Genomic DNA, 20,646 nt, shown 5'->3' with positions numbered 1-20,646 from the left:
TTGATGAGGGAGAATCTACTTGTATTATGTCAATGAGTTGCTGGAAAACTTTAGTCTCTCCACCCTTGTCATGATCATCAATGATGTTAAAAGCATTTGATGGAAAAACATACACGCCGTATGGGATATTAAGTAACTTGCAAGTCGAACTGGGGGGCAAGATAATAGAAATTGAGGTCGAGGTCATTGATGGAAACCTTGACTACAACATTCTACTGGGTAGACCCTAGATTTATGCTATAGCTGCTGTTGTGTCAACACATTTTAGAAAGATTGCATTCCCCTTTCAAGGTGGAATTACAATCATTGACCAACTAACCTTCCTCCCCAACAGTTCGCAAGTTACCGGAAGCATTCCATTGATCCATGGAAGCTATATATTGCTTCAAAATATCGGAGTAGATCTCCTAGAAGACCCTTCCTTAATGGGTACTTTGGCCCTTCCGCCTCTGAGTAATCTGGCAGAAGTGGCCACAGTGGAAACCTGTCATATGATATCTTCTACATCATCAAATATTAAGAAGAACTCTGACCATTTTGATAGTGTGGATCATTGCGAGGTATTGCCCCCAATCCCTACCATACCTACATCATCTCACGATCAATTCAGTGATGTTGTACATTATATACTAGGGGCATTGGAACCAGATATTTCCTTCATGACCCCTTATGAGTTGTGATCAAAGGTCACCAGAGGATAGTTCGTTGACTAGTGTCGGCCTCGTTAAAAAATGAAACCAAGGAGCTGAGCAGAATTATGTGTCTTGTGACAAGCTCGTTAAAAAATGAAAGAAGTCTAAGCAAAGTTCCCAGTCGATTCTTTCCCTTGATCTTGTAAAGGAACCTTCATTCGATCCACGTAATTACCATGAGTAGTTTGGTGAATGTAATGAAGTTTAGGGGGCATGCACCCTTGTCTATTTTGTGGAAAAACCCAATTGTAGAGATAAGTTTCCTTGTAAGTTACGTGATCGGTCTAGGTGAACTTTCACCTTTGTCTATTTGGCAGACAAAGTGCAAGAAGTGTTTTGTCTAAGTATTGACAGAAAATCATCTTGCTTAACCACAATAAGTTTCCATATGGTTACTGAAGACTTTTTTTATGCTGGGGGCATGAAAACCTTTTTATACAAGCAAAAACAACCAATTTAATTTATTAGCTTTTTAGCATTTTTAGCTTTTTATCTCTATAGTTTGGTTGTTCCTAGCTTACATAAAAAGGAAAAAGAGCAATGTTCTCGTAAGGTTCAAGCTCTTTAAAAAATCAGCCTGCATTGAGCACATGTTGGCATAAGGTTCAAGCTCATTAGAAAATAAACCTGCCTTTGGTAAATAACCTTTGTGATCGCTTTGCTATCTGACCTTTGTGAACTTTGGTTGTGTTCCTTCCGTCACCTCCATTTCATTCGACCAACCATATGCTTCCACTTGATTGTTTACCCTTTTGAGGAACAGCTGCGACGAGTGATTCTATTAGCCACCTTCTTTACACTGCTGTGATTGAAAAGTTCCAAACTTACTTGGAACCAGTTGCTATCTGAAAACATCACTCTTTCCTAAAAAACGAGTCTCCTTTAAGCTCTTTTTAGAGTCATAAAATATGAAAAGATTGCCAAGAAATTGGCCTCTACAGCTCGTTAAAGTGATTGGAAGTGCTATCCCTCCTCTATATTTTAATCTTTTTAGACCTAAGGGATCATTACACAAAAATATCAAGCGCTTGTCTTTTTTGGCTCGCTGAAGTGATTGGAAAAGTCATCCCTTTTGTATTATTTTATACTTTTTCAAACTTAATGGATTATACTATGAAAAACAACTACTGGAGTTTCCTTTCTATCTCTTTTCAGACTCTCTAAAGCTGAAAAGGACCGAGTTATCTTTGTCGTTAAACTCATTAAAACAATAGCGACAAACTTTTCCATACGGACAAGAGCGAGTTTCAGTGTCGCTAGGCTCGCTAAAACATAGCGACAGGTTTTCCCGAAGGGCAAGTTATAGAACAAGAATATGTTATCCTCCTCAAGCTTGACAAAAATAAAGAGGTACTGGTTAGCAATGACTGGGGAAAAAGGGAAGAAAACTTGAAGAACTTCATTGGTAGCAGGTTGCTCTTGAACATGACACTTTCACTCCATCACCATGATTGAGTCAGGTTGGGTTATTCTGTTCACTAGTCATATCACCATTGGTCCTCTGTACCATCCATTTTGGGGTTAACGCTACCAATCCATTCTAGTGTCACCGATATGTTCAAGAGAAGTCACTCATAGAATTCACCAACCCAGCTAACACCTCATTCGTTGCAATACCTTCGCGATCCATTTTTCATGGCTGCCACCTTGAACCTTGTGTCATTAGATCATTTTCACCTCCACAAAATCATTTTCTTTGTTCCATGTCGTAGATGTGGGATTCATTAAGGCCTTCCTACGACGGGTCACTTCTTGTTGACATCAGCTCATTATCCAAGAAGTCGACTTAGGAACAACCCTTTCAGTACTTTGAAGCTTGCATGCCTCAATGGCAAGTTTCTCACTTTCGACAACATGTTTACATCAATGGCATTTGACTGAAAGATTTTACGTGGTGTTCGACATCGACTCATGTATTCACACCACATGAATTATACTGTAGTACCTTGAGGGTCATTATCATTATTGGTGACTCCTCTTCTGCCTGTTAATAGCTTTCATCATTGGCTAGTAATCAAGTGATGTCTTTCCATGTTTGACACCAGAACATATTTTCACATGGATTGACTTGTACATTGGGTGAATATTGAATGATTTTGAAGACTCTGGATCTAGTTTCATCCATCCGGGTTGTGATACATTCGGGAAAATAAAAACATCAAATGTACTCCATGGTTTCACAGATAATCATCCAAGCTAAGGGATGATGGCTCTACCAGAATCATCAGTCTGCCACACAAACGATTGTCTATCCTATGTGCATGAAAATGAATTTATAAAGCTGAGCATGGGAATGCCCACCTCAGCTAGATCATGAAAATAATATGAAGATAGTGTATTGTATTGTATTTTATATAGGTCACCTTCCAGTTCGAAAAACCTTGGATCCTCATGATAAAGCATTTAACCCAACATCAGAAGATTTACAACCTCATGCTTTAGGGGGAAACTGTTATAGACATATTTAGGCACTGCAACCCCAATCACATATGTCAATAAACCAAGGGCTCTCAAACACCTAAAAGTGTTGTTTCATACCCTAAAAGTTCAAGGTCAACTGATTACATCATTTCGCAGAAGTTCTCCTTGAAAAACTAGTCAGAACTGGTCAAAACTAGACCATATAGACTGCTCCATGCTGAGGGTGCGATGCATCTCACCTACTACACAAAAAGGGTGCGATGCATACTAAAATCCCTTCTGTAGGGTGCAATGAAAGGGAGCAGACAAATGGCAGAGGCAGTTTGCTAGGTGGAAACTCAAAGAATCTTCTAAAAACTGCTCATATGACACTTGCCTCTCTAAATTCACCCAGGCATGAGTAAGAGATCATGAAATCTCCAAGTGGAACCAAGAACTATCAGTGAAATGACACTAATAAAAATCCCAGAAGCTGACTCACTCCCTTGCAAATATCTATATATGGATCCCTCATCCTAGAGATTCAGAGGCTAGAATTTTGTAATTTGTAAGGACGTGTTGTTTGTTTCTCCTTGAGACATTGTATTGTTGGGTGATCTTTCTTTTCATGAGGTGAAGAGGGCTTTCATGTTGGGAGGAAGATGATGGATCAAACGGCTGGGTTGTAATCCTCTTTTCTACTACTTCTATCAATAAATCTATTTGAGTTTTCCTCCATATAATTATATATTTCTTAATCTTGTATTTGTGTATGCATTTGTATGGTTAATGTACATTCGATTCTACATTGTTTATGGTTATAGATCTCTATGCTTTGATGGTATTTCACTGCTTTGACTCTAAAAGTGTTCTATGAAGTGGGACAAGTGAGAAAGGAGTGGCAAAGCTCTATCAAAGGAGAGAGGAAACAAGCAAGGAGCCAAGAAAAAGACTGAGGTTGGTACTCGCTGCTTCTCTCTCATCTATCTCTCGTAAAGGAAAACACAAGTTACTTTGAATTGTTTGTTTCTAAGATAGCTGCCCATCTTAGTGGGACTACCAGCTCTTAATGGACACTAGTTTTCCCGAAAAAAACATAGGAATCTAAAACACACTCGCTGAGGTGGCCAATGCATCAGATATCATATTCTTCTCTCTAGGAATCAAAGATAAATCATTTTTTGAAAATTGTTCCAACATATATAGGACAACAACCCTATAGGCCCTCATCCTAGGGTGTTTAGTTTGATACACAACTTTAATCTGATTAATAATTAGCTTTGAATCTCCATGGACTGTAATCCTCTTTGCCACTACGCCTTTCAAAGTCCGCAATCCCAAAATCAACACTTCATACTTAGCCACATTATTTGTATAATCAAAGGATAGCTTGTAAGAACATAGCCTTGACTTGTCCACCTTTGGGATCATTATACACACACCAGCTCCAACCCCTTCTTTACTATATGTTCCATCAAAATCCATGTTCCAAAGGCCATCATCAGCTTCTTTATGTTCTTATTTTGTTCCGTGCAATTCACCTTCCTCCTCCTCTGATATGTTGTCCCTATTTTGACTTTCTTCTGCCTAGCACAAATCATTATACAATATAAAAGAATCCATATCAGAATGAACTAAATAAATAGGATGGTTACTAGGCCTTTCCTTGCCACTTACCATGTATTTCATCAAGGTTTCTTTGTATAATCTCCTTGGTTGTCCAAAATATGAATCATGGTGTATGACATATCCATCTATAAAGTACTTTCAATTTTGCAAACCATGACCTTGATAAAAACATACCAAATTTTGGAGGAATATCAACACAACTATATCCACCACTAGGCATTTTTCTAAAATTTGAGTGACAAAGACAACCAAATCATTGATTAAACCCAAACATTTCAAGTTACTTGAATCAAAGGAATACAGATCTTTATATGGCCTTGTTATGTCCAAACAAAGCTCATCCATAATAACCTTTGGCATTAATTATGTGGTTCACATGAGTCTAACATTCCATTCTATAAAATCAAATCATGCACATTCAGACTGACATAGATAGGTGGGACATATCAATATTGAGTATCCCCATCAACTTTAGTATCAAACATAAGTTTAGGATGTGTTAGCACTCCGTAAATTTCTCTAGACTGAAGAGAGATATCCTAGATGTAACCACAAACCTCTTTCAGTTAGAACGCTAGCCTTTTCCAATCGATGGGGGCTCCCTAACTTGAAAGAAGATCAAATTATGTAATCAACAATGCTCAAGGAAATTTGACACAGGCCAGGTCTATAAAGATAAAAAAGGATCAATGAAAATGGTTGATGGATTTGGGGGGGGGGGGTGGTCACTGGGCATGGATTCATTTTTCAAAATTTTACATAAAATTATTAGAACTTTATATTCGACACTAATGAAAATAGAGGCAGGATAGGTACTATTCCAAGTCACAATATTTGGTTACTACATAGGATGAGTTTTCAAAATAACTAGAAATTACATAGAGATATCCAACCAATATGTAACAGAGCATGAATTAAAATTCTGAAACATATATTTTAGGATCAAATATCTAGATGAACACTATAAAGGAGCACATATAAAGTGAATTCCATTATTGTTGAGAAAAAATAGAAGTCATCCAGAGCATTAACATAAATGAATTCTCAAAAAATATCTTAGAAATAATTATAAGTGAAAATTTGAAATAAAGACACAGTGAATAGAGGCCACAAAAACCTGAAACTCATACCACAAGAATCTCAGCTCAAATTTCAAATCCCTACATTGATAATTTTATTGTAGCAAGAGAAAAAGCATACACATGCCTTCTCTACAGATATGAATAATTTTATCTTATTTTGTTAAATTTAGATACATTAGGGATATTGAACAGTCAAAATAAGATAAAATGTATCTTTCATCCACTTGAGAGGATCAAATCATCTTCAATTTAGAAACATCAATATTTGAAAGAAAAAAACTAAGATAAAGCTAAAAATAAAACTGAAACATATTTTCTGATAAGATTAGCTTTATCTTATCTAATTCTCTTATCCATATCCATTCGTTTTTATAAATATCACCAACATCATTCTAGATATCTATACATTTCCACATTTTCAAACCAAAATCCAAAAATTTCATCATTTTGCAAAAACAAAACCGTGAAAATGGGCCACCACGTGACACATGTAACTCCCAAACAATAGCACATGTGTAAAATATGAGATAGGGTTTTGTATACGAACTTGTTTTGAATAAAAAAATCTCTTATTTTCTTCAAATTTTTCCCCATCTCCTCAGAATTTGTTATGTAAAATCATGACTAAAACAGAAAAATACATAGTCTGAAAACTAGGCCTTAAAGATGCAGAAACAGAAAGAGGTTATTGTGACTTGGTATGTTCTTGAGAAAATCATATTTTAAATTTTATAAATTAGCTTCCATGTAGTCAGAAACAATGTTTCAAATGGATGGTTAAAATACGGTATTTTGCACAGCATTGTGCAACGAATAGTTAGAGTAGCACTCCATGCTCTGTATAGTTGCACACCTCATCTGGAAAAATGGATCAAATGGATAGGATTGAAATGAATTTGTGATGGTGTAGAACTCTTTATGTATGCCCTACAACTATTACAAACCTCATAAATGGTTCATACCCACATGTGCAGTGGTTGTGCAACGACCATGACTCCCATTAACTTGACACTCCATGCTTTTGGTGAACCCTTTATAACAGAAATTTGACAATGTCAAACAAAAAAATTTGAGACTATGGCAACAAAAGTGGTAATAGGCTCAAGTTATTCAAAAGCTTAAAATTACAGGACATGGAAAATACATTTGATGATGAAAACCAATGACCCTAACAGGATGATCATCATTCAAGTTAACAGTATTTGAAACATATCTTATATTTAGTGCTTTGAAAATTTGACTCTTGTATGTATAATTCCTCATCAGTTCATTAAATGGAATAGATATTTTGAGTTTATATATTTCATTTTCTAAATTGAAAAAATATTGACCTTTCTCTACCTCTTTGATGGTTGTGTCTTTCTTTTTAGAAATCTCTTTTGGAGGATCAACTTTCTTCTGGATGGAAGTAGGTGCATCATCTTGGACATTCTTTGGTGGATTTATTGGAAACTTTCTATATCTCAAGTTATACTATCTTTGTACCTCCATGATTGCATTTTGGTACCCCTTGTAATCTTCTAATTCCATATGCATGATATCTTCGTGTGGCTAAAAGAACAAGTCATGTTCTTCTTTTTTCAAAACGATAATGTCCTCTTCTTCACCAAAATAATGAATCAGACCTTGATCTTCTCCTCTATTTATCTTCTACAAAATTCTCTTTGAAAGGAGGTTTGATTTGTTATTGATCTCCTTGATTTCTCTGCCCTTTTTGATTTATTTGAACTTGAGGCCTCAGGAAATTTGGATTTCTCACTTGAGGATGGGCATGTTGTTCTCTACCGACAACTTTTTTCTCTAAAGTCAGGGGCCTATTATTCTCTACCAACAACTTTGTTCTCTAAATTCAATCTTTCCACCAACTTTTCTACTATTTTCACCATGACATTGAACTTGCTATTTGATGAAGATGAAGCCACCTATATAACTCCTCTTTTTTCAACTTTCATTTTTCCTGTTTTGTTCAACAAATTCACTTCCACTCCAATGACATTTTTCTGCATATCCTCCAAAGTGGCTTGATTCCTTTCTCTAATATGATAGGAAATATCGAAATCAAAACCATGTGGGTAATGAGACAAATCCAACCCTGGACGAGGTTTCATTTCAATCGGTATTGAATTATACACTTTATTAAATCTTGCTAAAAAATCCTAAACTAATTCTCCTGGATATTTCTTCAAGTTGTCATACTCAGCTATTATTTGTAGAGGGTTATTGAAATTCCCATATTGCAAGGAAGCTTTGTTCAAGCTATTGGAAATTGACAAAGCTCATAGTTGGTATACTTCTAAACCATTTCTTAACCTCTCATGAAAAATTCTGAGAAAAAATTTTGAATTTAACATCCTCTTGGTCTACCTCTTCTAGGTATATGAAATCATTCAACTTATAAAGGTGTTTTTGTGCTGAAATAACTCCTGTTTCATCGAATTGAGGCAATTTATAACCATAATTTTGTGGCAAATCATGTTGTGGACCTTGTAGATTCAATGGACCATAATGGGCGGGCATGACTGTATGAGATGGACTTGTATTGATTATTGGGACTTGAAATGAGGATGCAGGAGGTAAATATATTGTTGTTTGAAAATTTTATGAAGAAGGAGGGGTAAAAATAGTGGAAACAATGAGAAAAGAACACAATGGAATATTCAGTGAAGAAGAAAATGTTGGGGTAGAAACAATTGGGATAGACTACTAAAATTTGGAGGACTTAGAGGCAACATTTTGTAGTTGATAGACAAGATGTTCTAACTTATGAAACTATGTCCAAATATCCTTATCTATTTCTAATACACTTTATTTATGGAAAAGAATACATGATTCTAACTTAACTTGATAAAAAATTGTTTCCGTTAAACTGTTTTCTTATTTAGATATGAATAAAATTTGTTCAAAATTCAAATCAAATTGAGTGTGTTCCACTAATTCGACTATTTTAGATAGAGATACAGATCTTCTGAAAAAACTAGTAATTACGCCGTAAGGCGTTCCCTTATGAAATGAACTACCCAAACTGCTTACCTGTAAAAATGTGTGCCATTCAATTCTGTTGTTAGACGATTAGGTAATCGTTAACCGTTAGATCTGAATTGAACCATGCCAACCGTGACGCTTGTTACTGGGTCGTTCAACATTCCACGATGTTTCGTCTCTCTGGCTCACTCTGTATCCGAATATGCGAGGAAAATTATAGGACGACATCCATTCAACTCCTGTACCAGGGGTTGCCAATGGTCTGGGTAAATTGTTCTACTACCTCGGATTTTCTTTTGGGAGACGCTAGATGCATAGAATATGGTTAACTCCTGTACCAGGGGTTGCCAATGGTCTGGGTAAATTGTTCTACTACCTAGGATTTTCTTTTGGGAGACGCTAGATGCATAGAAGATGGTTGGCTGTGGATAGAGCCCTCATCATTCAACCATTTTTATTCACCGTGTCACTGTGCAAGATTGTAAGGGCTTTAACCTTAGAGATAATGTTTTTTTTGGGCGGTTCTTGCTTGTTTGGTTTTGACGCGATTTTTATCCGTATCAATGTGTTGCAGTTACATATTCTGAAGGCATGCTTGTTTGCCCTTGCGATTTTATTTTGTATTTTGTGGCTGTATGGAGGGCCGAAGAGTCGTTAGAGATAAATTCTGTGTAGCCCATTGTGAATGGAGGTGAAGATATGAATTTGCTTTTCAATTTATAATATATTCAGATATGTTAGCAGTGGCATTGTCCTGAAATCGATGCTGGGTGATTTCCTCTTTGGCCTGAACAAGTTTTCGCATTTCAAGGTTCAAACTGGAAGCTCCAGGATGGATGATTTGAACTATCTCGCCAAGGATGGCAAAATTGGCAGAGCTCTGCTCATTTTTTCCGGCCTTCTTGAAGTCATCGAGCTCTGCCAAGAGGGCAGATGCCCACGATTCATCACAGCTCATTTCATCTTCGTTATTCTCATCCATATGTACAGTAGATGCCACGCTGCTGGCATTATCTACTGAATGGCGAGAATGGGAACGGCGGGGAGATTTCAAGGTGGGTAATTTTGATGCAGAGAGCTGGAGGAGGTCATGGTCCAACAAGTTTTTGCTTGAATCAGGTGAGGCTGGACACGGTTGGTTAATGATGATCTGCTTGGCAGGGATATATTATTGCCCTTCTTTCCCACTAATCCTCTCAGCCTCTGGCATTCTAATTGGAGCTGAGCAATCTTTCTGACATTCTCCAGGTATTGCATGTGGGAAACCTCTGCAGCTTTCATGGAGTGCTCCCTCTCTTCGCTCCGGATTTCAATTTCCTTGTTAAGCAAGTGAAGTTCATACTTCAAACGAGACTTTTCCTTTTCTGCAATCTCCAGTTTCATCTCCATGGTGCGTAATTCATCTTGGGATCTCCTTTTGGAGTGGAGGACGTCTTGGTATGATGTGAAGAGTAGATTCTTTTCGGATTTCACCTTATCGATCTCTTCCCTGCCCAATTGAAGTTCTATCTGGCATTCATTCAAGGATCTTTTCAGTTCAACCTTCTCTGCAATTGCGACCTCCAGCTCACGCTTTGAAGTTGCCGCTTCAGCTTGAGCAGTTTCCCATCCTACCTCGAAAACAAAAAGAAAAGAATGTATTATCAAATTTCAAGGATTGTTTTTTCACTGGGTGGGGTAATCTACAATAGAACGCCGCTGGATGCATGAAATTGACTATGATCCAAACAATCTGGGGCTCATAAAATACACCACAGGATAATTGGAACTTAGTGCCATGTGAAGTAATTGAAGGTTATGTGGAAATAAGCAATTGAAACCCACAAATTCTTAATTATTATTTATTCATGTGATGCAAAGGGGTTTTAGAGAAATAGGTTCGGTTTACCTGTATATTTTTATATGCATTAGATAATGCTCGTAATGTTGGTAGTGATAAATATACTTCATCTGTTATATAAGGTTTTTTTTATAGTCTAATTTGTTTAAAATTTAATAGAGATTTATTGAAATTATATTTTAAATTGTGAAATTTTTATAATCTAAGTACTTAAAATTTTTCAAAATACTGGATTTATATATATTATCAAAAACTCATATTAAAAAATAAATATCAAAATTTCACAATTTTTTTTTTTCTAACCAAATTCTAACTAAAAACTTTAAATATTTAAATAACAAAATAATAATATGGTCGACCCAACTTACCTACCTACAACCCATACCAGAGTAAGGCATTTGTCAAAGGCATTTGTCCAACATATTTGGTTAGCAATATCTTATGTTTTCTCTATTATTTCTTTTGCCTGCCCTCATATATATAAAAGAAAGTAGAATCGATTCAATTGGAAAAAAAAAGCATATGAAATTATTCAAAACCAACCTATATGATTTATCTATAACAGGTGAATTTATTTAAAGATATTATATATGATTTATCTAATTGTAATATTCAATATTATTCATATATTTATTCACAGAAAATAAAAAGTTAATTAAACTTTTAGATTTATATGGTTTATGGTTTTAACTTATTGTGTAAAGTAGAATAAAACCTACCATGTTTAAGATGAACACTCTACCTATTATCAAAGATAAAAAAGCGTTTTTAGAAAAATGAGAAAGTGGATTGCTGAGAAATAAAATTTTATTCCTTAATACTCTCTATTCTCATCTTAAGCACTATCTATTTTTATTTGATACTCTCTATTCTCATCTTAAGCACTCTCTTAAATTTAACATGGAGAATCAAAGAAATTTCACAACTAGGCGAAGCATTTGTGTTGGTAAGTGAGACTCTTTCTAAGAAGCAATTCTGACAGCCAGGTGACAAACTACTGGGTCAAGGAGAAGATATACAAGGCCTATAATCTATTTTTCGAGGCATCAAACTTTGCCATCATATTCAAAAACACTCGCACATACTCACTGACAGAAACACGTTACACATCTCAGCCTCTGGCATTCTAATTGGAGCTGAGCAATCTTTCTGACATTCTCCAGGTATTGCATGTGGGAAACCTCTGCAGCTTTCATGGAGTGCTCCCTCTCTTCGCTCCGGATTTCAATTTCCTTGTTAAGCAAGTGAAGTTCATACTTCAAACGAGACTTTTCCTTTTCTGCAATCTCCAGTTTCATCTCCATGGTGCGTAATTCATCTTGGGATCTCCTTTTGGAGTGGAGGACGTCTTGGTATGATGTGAAGAGAAGATTCTTTTCGGATTTCACCTTATCGATCTCTTCCCTGCCCAATTGAAGTTCTATCTGGCATTCATTCAAGGATCTTTTCAGTTCAACCTTCTCTGCAATTGCGACCTCCAGCTCACGCTTTGAAGTTGCCGCTTCAGCTTGAGCAGTTTCCCATCCTACCTCGAAAACAAAAAGAAAAGAATGTATTATCAAATTTCAAGGATTGTTTTTTCACTGGGTGGGGTAATCTACAATAGAACGCCGCTGGATGCATGAAATTGACTATGATCCAAACAATCTGGGGCTCATAAAATACACCACAGGATAATTGGAACTTAGTGCCATGTGAAGTAATTGAAGATTATGTGGAAATAAGCAATTGAAACCCACAAATTCTTAATTATTATTTATTCATGTGATGCAAAGGGGTTTTAGAGAAATAGGTTCGGTTTACCTGTATATTTTTATATGCATTAGATAATGCTCGTAATGTTGGTAGTGATAAATATACTTCATCTGTTATATAAGGTTTTCTCTATAGTCTAATTTGTTTAAAATTTAATAGAGATTTATTGAAATTATATTTTAAATTGTGAAATTTTTATAATCTAAGTACTTAAAATTTTTCAAAATACTGGATTTATATATATTATCAAAAACTCATATTAAAAAATAAATATCAAAATTTCACAATTTTTTTTTTTCTAACCAAATTCTAACTAAAAACTTTAAATATTTAAATAACAAAATAATAATATGGTCGACCCAACTTACCTACATACAACCCATACCAGAGTAAGGCATTTGTCAAAGGCATTTGTCCAACATATTTGGTTAGCAATATCTTATGTTTTCTCTATTATTTCTTTTGCCTGCCCTCATATATATAAAAGAAAGTAGAATCGATTCAATTGGAAAAAAAAAGCATATGAAATTATTCAAAACCAACCTATATGATTTATCTATAACAGGTGAATTTATTTAAAGATATTATATATGATTTATCTAATTGTAATATTCAATATTATTCATATATTTATTCACAGAAAAGAAAAAGTTAATTAAACTTTTAGATTTATATGGTTTATGGTTTTAATTAAGTTAAATTGTGTAAAGTAGAATCAAACCTACCATGTTTAAGATGAACACTCTACCTATTATCAAAGATAAAAAAGTGTTTTTAGAAAAATGAGAAAGTGGATTGCCGAGAAATAAAATTTTATTCCTTAATACTCTCTATTCTCATCTTAAGCACTATCTATTTTTATTTGATACTCTCTATTCTCATCTTAAGCACTCTCTTAAATTTAACATGGAGAATCAAAGAAATTTCACAACTAGGCGAAGCATTTGTGTTGGTAAGTGAGACTCTTTCTAAGAAGAAATTCTGACAGCCAGGTGACAAACTACTGGGTCAAGGAGAAGATATACAAGGCCTATAATCTATTTTTCAAGGCATCAAACTTTGCCATCATATTCAAAAACACTCGCACATACTCACTGACAGAAACACGTTACACATTGTGGAGAAGAAAACTCAGAAAACATATATATTCAGCTCACAAGTAAACAACCACAAATCATCACCTAGAATGAATCTCAATCGAAGAAGTTACACAACCAGGTCAACCAAGAATTTGATATTGACTAAACCATTTTGACACAATCTCTGGAACGTGCTTGCTTCTTCAGCTCACTGATCGCATAGTGAAATTGAAGATATAAACAATCCTGAGGTGTATCCTAACCCTGCCTGTAAATGGGTAGAAGATTGTTACCTGAAACTGCCTCTTCCAAAAGTTTTTCATGCTGCTTCACCATATCTTCTTTGCTTTCTGTTGCCAATTCTTCGTCCAAATGCACTTCCTGCTACACCAATAATATAGAACATCAAAAATCATTTCAAAGCATTAAATCTATATAAAATGAGTTCTGATATATAAGAAATTAATGCCCCACCTCATGAGTCTGACCAGACGAGCAGGTAACATTAGGCTTCTCTTCTTCCCTTTCCTCCTGCTTCTTTTTCCATGGCCAATTTTTTCGACCCATCTGGTTATACAAACATGAAATACAAAAAAAGCTGGTTCATCTACCCAATTTCTTCAAGCTTTGTCACAATGAAACTTAACATAATAAAATTAAGGAAAGCCAAATTCCTTGTGCTTCGTTGCAGCTTTGTCTATCTAAATGTAATAAAGTGCATCATCCATAGTTACCTACATTGCACCCTGATCAAGTACTGTTGCAGAATGTCAAATGACAGGACAGTATTGTTATTTTTGTTGGAGATATGTCATTATAGTTGGATTGGATTCATCTTCTTCAAGAAATGTGTCGGCAAAAGTTCTTTATTCCCGGGCTGACGAACTTTCAAAGGATCGCTTCCTCTGGCTAAGGTTGGAAGAATATCATAAAACAAAAAAGCATGCAGGTCCAACACTAAAGTTGAAAAAAAAAATCCAAAGATACGCTACCCACAGGGAAAAAATGGCAGGGGAACCAAACAGAAAGAGTTCATCACGCATCTGCCACCTTTTTATGACTTTACTTCATCTCAAGGGACCTGGAAGACAATACACATGGATACTTAACCAAAAGGCAAATCTTTGTTAGGAAAGTTTGGAAGTTGGTTTAATCAAACAAAAATCTTAGAATGCAGTAAGAAGCACACTAGCTTACAATTAATTAATAAGCACAAAAAGAAAAAGAAAAAAAAGTATGTTCTGTATTCTTCCTTTGCCGAAAGCAAATGGTGATGTGAGTTTTTCTCACAACAAAGCCCCCACATGTTATAAATTTTTTTATTTGACATGAAATTTATGTCAACGGAAGTGGCTCACCATGCTCACAGTTTCTCCTGTGACATTTACAGACTGTCACAATAATTCTTCATACATAGCATCCATTAGAGCTTCTCCCATTATATATATCTTAAGTTTTGTCTTATTTTCATAGATTAAGATTTGAATTCAAGATTTCTAATTCGGTTTCGGTTTGGTTTCATTTTTACAGACATTGCGAATTAAACTACACCAAACTGACAATTTTTATATTCAAATTTTCAACTTTCACTCCAGTTTCATATTCTTTATAGCGTTATAAGGTATATCTTTTTACACTTCTCTTCAGTTTCATATTCTTTATAGCGTTATAAGGTATATATTTTTACACTTCTCTTCAGTTTCATATTCTTTATAGCTTTATAGGGTATATATTTTTACACTTCTCTTCATTTTCATACTCCGATTTTCTTTCTTAGACAATGTGACACTCCGAAGTCAGTTTTCATATTCAGATTTGCATTCCTGTGACACTTTCACTTCAGTTTCATGTTCAAATGTGCACTGTCAACTCAGTTAATCAGATTTGCATGTTTAAATAAGGTTTGAGTTGTAATATTTATTGGTAAAGCATATAGAGTATCTTTGACTCACCTATATTTAACATTTCAATGAGCGCAATTCCAATTAATAGAGAAAGCATAAAACTTTAAGCATCTATCTTATTTCTATGTGTAATATTATAAAATGGTGAATCATTTTTTAAGTTAATTTATATGTTTATTTAATTACGCTATAAGGCGTTCCCTCTGAAAGGAACTCTCCTCCATGCCGCGGTGTCTCGTTATGAGCCCTTAGATCGATTGTTAGACGATGGAATAAACTCCAGCCATGAGATCATCGGTGAAAAATGTTGTAAACGGTTCAGTTTATTGGAATGTCGTCAATGACAATTGTCACTCAATGATGGGCCTTCCCATCAATTCTGCCATCCCTTCTTCATTTCCATTCCCCCTCTTCTTCCATTAATTCCCTCGCCGCTCTTTCCGCTTCCTCTCTCTTCACCAATGCATCTGCGCCCTTCTACGCTTCAATGCCCATCTTCATCTCCTTCACTAGAAGGAAGCCATTCATTTTCAGCCATTCGTTCTCTGTTCAGCAAAGAGAGGCCAAGCGATCATCGGCACTCCATGTAAGATGCTTTCGATCGTTGAATTCCAACCGCAATGAAAAAAGAAACCGTCTGTGGATGGATGAGAGAGGACAGCAATCTGAGGTGAGAGATCCAAGGTGAAGGCCTTGGAAGTTTTTTCATATTCCCAATAGCAGGATTACATATATAGAGATTATGCTCCGTGCAATTATGGTAACAGCATAAGATTTCACTGACACAAACACAGCAAACCCCATATTTAACAGCCATACCCAAGATATTATCACTGGAAGGAATCTCAGGCAAAAGATTAAAGTTCTTGAAACGAAATGGTTGAAACTCCATCGGAAGTTTGAACAAAACTGAATTTCTTTCCGCACACCACAGCTCTGCAGCCCTCCCACCATTGTAGCATTCACGTTTTATTAAAAAAACAGGGGCACGGAATACCTGGTTTTGGTTGGAGAGCAGATAATTCCAGCGTTTGTACGTTTGAACAAAACTGAATTTCTTTCCGCACACCACAGCTCTGCAGCCCTCCCACCATTGTAGCATTCACGTTTTATTAAAAAAACAGGGGCACATAATACCTGGTTTTGGTTGGAGAGCAGATAATTCCAGCGTTTACAAACAATCCTTAACCTGTTTATGCTCAGAAAAGGTAAGCGTGAAAAAATTTCACTCAACAAATCCTCCGGTAATTCTTTACCTGTATCTCCAGAAACAGTTAATTTTTCCTCCAGGAATTCTTTACCTGTATCTCCAAAAACAGACATTTTTCTCTCTGTATGTCTTATTTCAGAGTTGTTGTCCTTTTTCACCTCTTTTGCAATTGCAACTGTTAAACTCTATAAAACTCTGATAGTGCAAGGGTTACAATTATTAGTGTTTGACAAAAGCAGAGAAAAAGCGTGGAGGTAATGCAATGGCAGTTTGTAGCCAATTATAGCCATTCCGAATTGCAACAGAGAGATTATCTACAGCCAAGTCGCTTCCACCTTGCATTAATTAGGCAGTTACCACTCAATTCGGCATGTTGTTCACCTGAGTTTTCTCCATGTTCATTTGAGGCGAAATCCAACATGGGTTTACCGTAAAAATCGATTATGAAAGCGCAGACAGTAAACGAAAAGGATGTGAGAGCATCTTGGACTAATATTTTAGCTTTCTCCAATAGTAAGGGCATGCGTACAAAAATGTTCATCTCGGCATGATCCCCTTCGATCTGAACATCAGGGAGCTCTATGAAGCGGATCATGTCCCTTGATGAAGATGGTAGGGTTTGGTGAGGAGAGTCGTCCATCCATATGGCGGTGAAGAAGGTGACAGAAAATCCATGGTACACAGTCAGCCGCTTTGCAAGCTCGAGCAGTGGGATGTGATGGCCCGACCCAAACCCAGGGAAGATTGCGACATGAGGCTTTTGGCTCTGCTCTTGCGACTCCATGAATGTCTCTATATTCCAACAAGCAAATGCCAATATTTGAAGGGTGGGTTCTGTAATGATGAAGCAGAATTTATAGTTATAAAACAAATGTATGACATTCACCCATTTTTAGCACAACTTATCATCTCATTTCAGGCCAAAAGTTTGGAGGTTTAATCCGAACTTGCAGGAGACCAGGAGGATGAAGAGGAGCATGAGGAGGACGAAGAGAAGCATTGAGGTCCATGGCGTCTAATTCATCTGCAACCTTCAAGCCTTTTGGAGTTCTCTTTGTTTGCCTTGGTGAGTACCATCCATCCAATGATTCAACGAGGGAGTTCAGTATCGGTCATTGTTCGAAATAATGATTCCATAACGTCTACCATTATTGTCAGCCATCCAATTGTAGAAGCTTATAGTATATTGCACACTAAAGATCCAAAGCCTGAAGCCAAGCATAATTCTTTGTATCATGCCTGACTTGAGCTAACTAAATTTTTGTAGTTCTATTCAATTCAACTAAAGGAGCTAGGTTCTTTGTAGCTTCTATATTATTAAAAACCCAGACCCAATTTCTCATCTATGTTTCTATTAGAACAAATCATAATAAACTGGCACTCGAAATTTTTACAGTCATAAAATGCACCCAATGATTGCAGAGAGCAAATTTTAGTAATGCCTAAATACCAGCGAACGTCCGGTTAGGACATAGAAATTTTATTCTACCCTTTTGAGCGTTTCAAGAAGAAACATGATGTGAGGGGCTGCATCCTCCGACTAAGGTGTCGGGTCTAAGGGATAACTATTTCAGTTAAAATCCTTTGAGATCTGCACCTAGCCTCATTCCTTGGTGCCATATGAATCGGGTAGCCAACAGTGAGAAAGCTTGGGGGACAGCTTAACACTTCGCCAACCTCACTAGTGAATCAATATCCCCTTAGGCTATTAATGCTATGGGTGTGACCTCTCAAGGCAGGGTGGGTGCCTGATAATCAAAGATTTAAGTTTGAGCTGAAAGCCGTGCAACTCAAACATGAAAAAAATGACTGCAATATATACCTCTAATTTAAGGATTATTAAAACTTAGGATGTTCAGTTTTCCTGAACATCCGATGAGATTTAGTACACGGTTACTACAGAAATATATGTAATCCACCAATTAGGCTAAACTGCTCTAATGCAGGGTAACAACCAACGTTGTGGAACCGCAATAAAATTAAGATAGCTCATTTGGCTACTTTTGTACAAAATGATATTACTACGATAGGCTACATATTTATCATCGTTTGTCCATAATTGGACAACCATCTCTCTGAGGAGTTTCAAACTAGCTTAAGGTGCTCGTAAGGGGATTTTGTCATCCTTACCTTGCTATTGTGAAGCTTACAGAATTAGTGGATATCACTGAACAACTTTACAACCCGTTAAGCTAGTTACCGACAACTAACTGTCAAAAATACAAAAAGACATAGACACTAAAGGCTGTGCATTATTCTTATGTGCTTCGTTGTCTAAATTCTATTGAAGTTCTTCTGCAACGCAGAGACCCGCATGGCTATCCCTTGTCCTATCATTGTTAGATCCTTGATACATCATCAGAGTGTTTTAGCAGCTGCTTATATATATATATATATATATATATATATATATATATATATATATATATATATATATATATATATATATATATATATATATATATATATATATATATATATATATATATATATATCTAGGAATCAACAACTAAGCCGAGTACAGGTTTGAATTCGCATGACATGGAGTCAATTGTGACTACTACCACTATAACTTTTAGGTGAATATATGCACGCTCCCACACACTATCCACAAAGTTAATTAAGTATTTTGGACCACAAACTTTACATAAGACTTTATAGGAAATCCACCGTCGATTGAGGTGCCCAGGGACTATTAGTGGTGTTAGCTTTATCAAACAACAATGCTTAGATTTATTTTGGAACTCATAGGTAGAATAGCTTTGATTGCCACAATAGGCACGCTGCTTATCATGCCCATTGCCATTCCATCTATGACATATTTTCTCACAACAAAGCCCCCACATGTTATAAATTTTGTTGTGAGTTTTTCTCACAACAAAGCCCCCACATGTTATAAATTTTTTTATTTGACATGAAATTTATGTCAACGGAAGTGGCTCACCATGCTCACAGTTTCTCCTGTGACATTTACAGACTGTCACAATAATTCTTCATACATAGCATCCATTAGAGCTTCTCCCATTATATATATCTTAAGTTTTGTCTTATTTTTATAGATTAAGATTTGAATTCAAGATTTCTAATTCGGTTTCGGTTTGGTTTCATTTTTACAGACATTGCGAATTAAACTACACCAAACTGACAATTTTTATATTCAAATTTTCAACTTTCACTCCAGTTTCATATTCTTTATAGCGTTATAAGGTATATCTTTTTACACTTCTCTTCAGTTTCATATTCTTTATAGCGTTATAAGGTATATATTTTTACACTTCTCTTCAGTTTCATATTCTTTATAGCTTTATAGGGTATATATTTTTACACTTCTCTTCATTTTCATACTCTGGTTTTCTTTCTTAGACAATGTGACACTCCGAAGTCAGTTTTCATATTCAGATTTGCATTCCTGTGACACTTTCACTTCAGTTTCATGTTCAAATGTGCACTGTCAACTCAGTTAATCAGATTTGCATGTTTAAATAAGGTTTGAGTTGTAATATTTATTGGTAAAGCATATAGAGTATCTTTGACTCACCTATATTTAACATTTCAATGAGCGCAATTCCAATTAATAGAGAAAGCATAAAACTTTAAGCATCTATCTTATTTCTATGTGATATTATAAAATGGTGAATCATTTTTTAAGTTAATTTATATGTTTATTTAATTACGCTATAAGGTGTTCCCTCTGAAAGGAACTCTCCTCCATGCCGCGGTGTCTTGTTATGAGCCCTTAGATCGATTGTTAGACGATGGAATAAACTCCAGCCATGAGATCATCGGTGAAGAATGTTGTAAACGGTTCAGTTTATTGGAATGTCGTCAATGACAATTGTCACTCAATGATGGGCCTTCCCATCAATTCTGCCATCCCTTCTTCATTTCCATTCCCCCTCTTCTTCCATTAATTCCCTCGCCGCTCTTTCCGCTTCCTCTCTCTTCACCAATGCATCTGCGCCCTTCTACGCTTCAATGCCCATCTTCATCTCCTTCACTAGAAGGAAGCCACTCATTTTCAGCCATTCATTCTCTGTTCAGCAAAGAGAGGCCAAGCGATCATCGGCACTCCA

The sequence above is a fragment of the Pinus tabuliformis genome, chromosome 2_2 (assembly GCF_031772625.1).
Source record: "Pinus tabuliformis cultivar Carrire ecotype Pingquan chromosome 2_2, CPIR1, whole genome shotgun sequence".
NCBI classification, from domain to species: Eukaryota; Viridiplantae; Streptophyta; class Pinopsida; order Pinales; family Pinaceae; genus Pinus; species Pinus tabuliformis.
Note: the sequence above shows the minus strand (reverse complement) of the source record.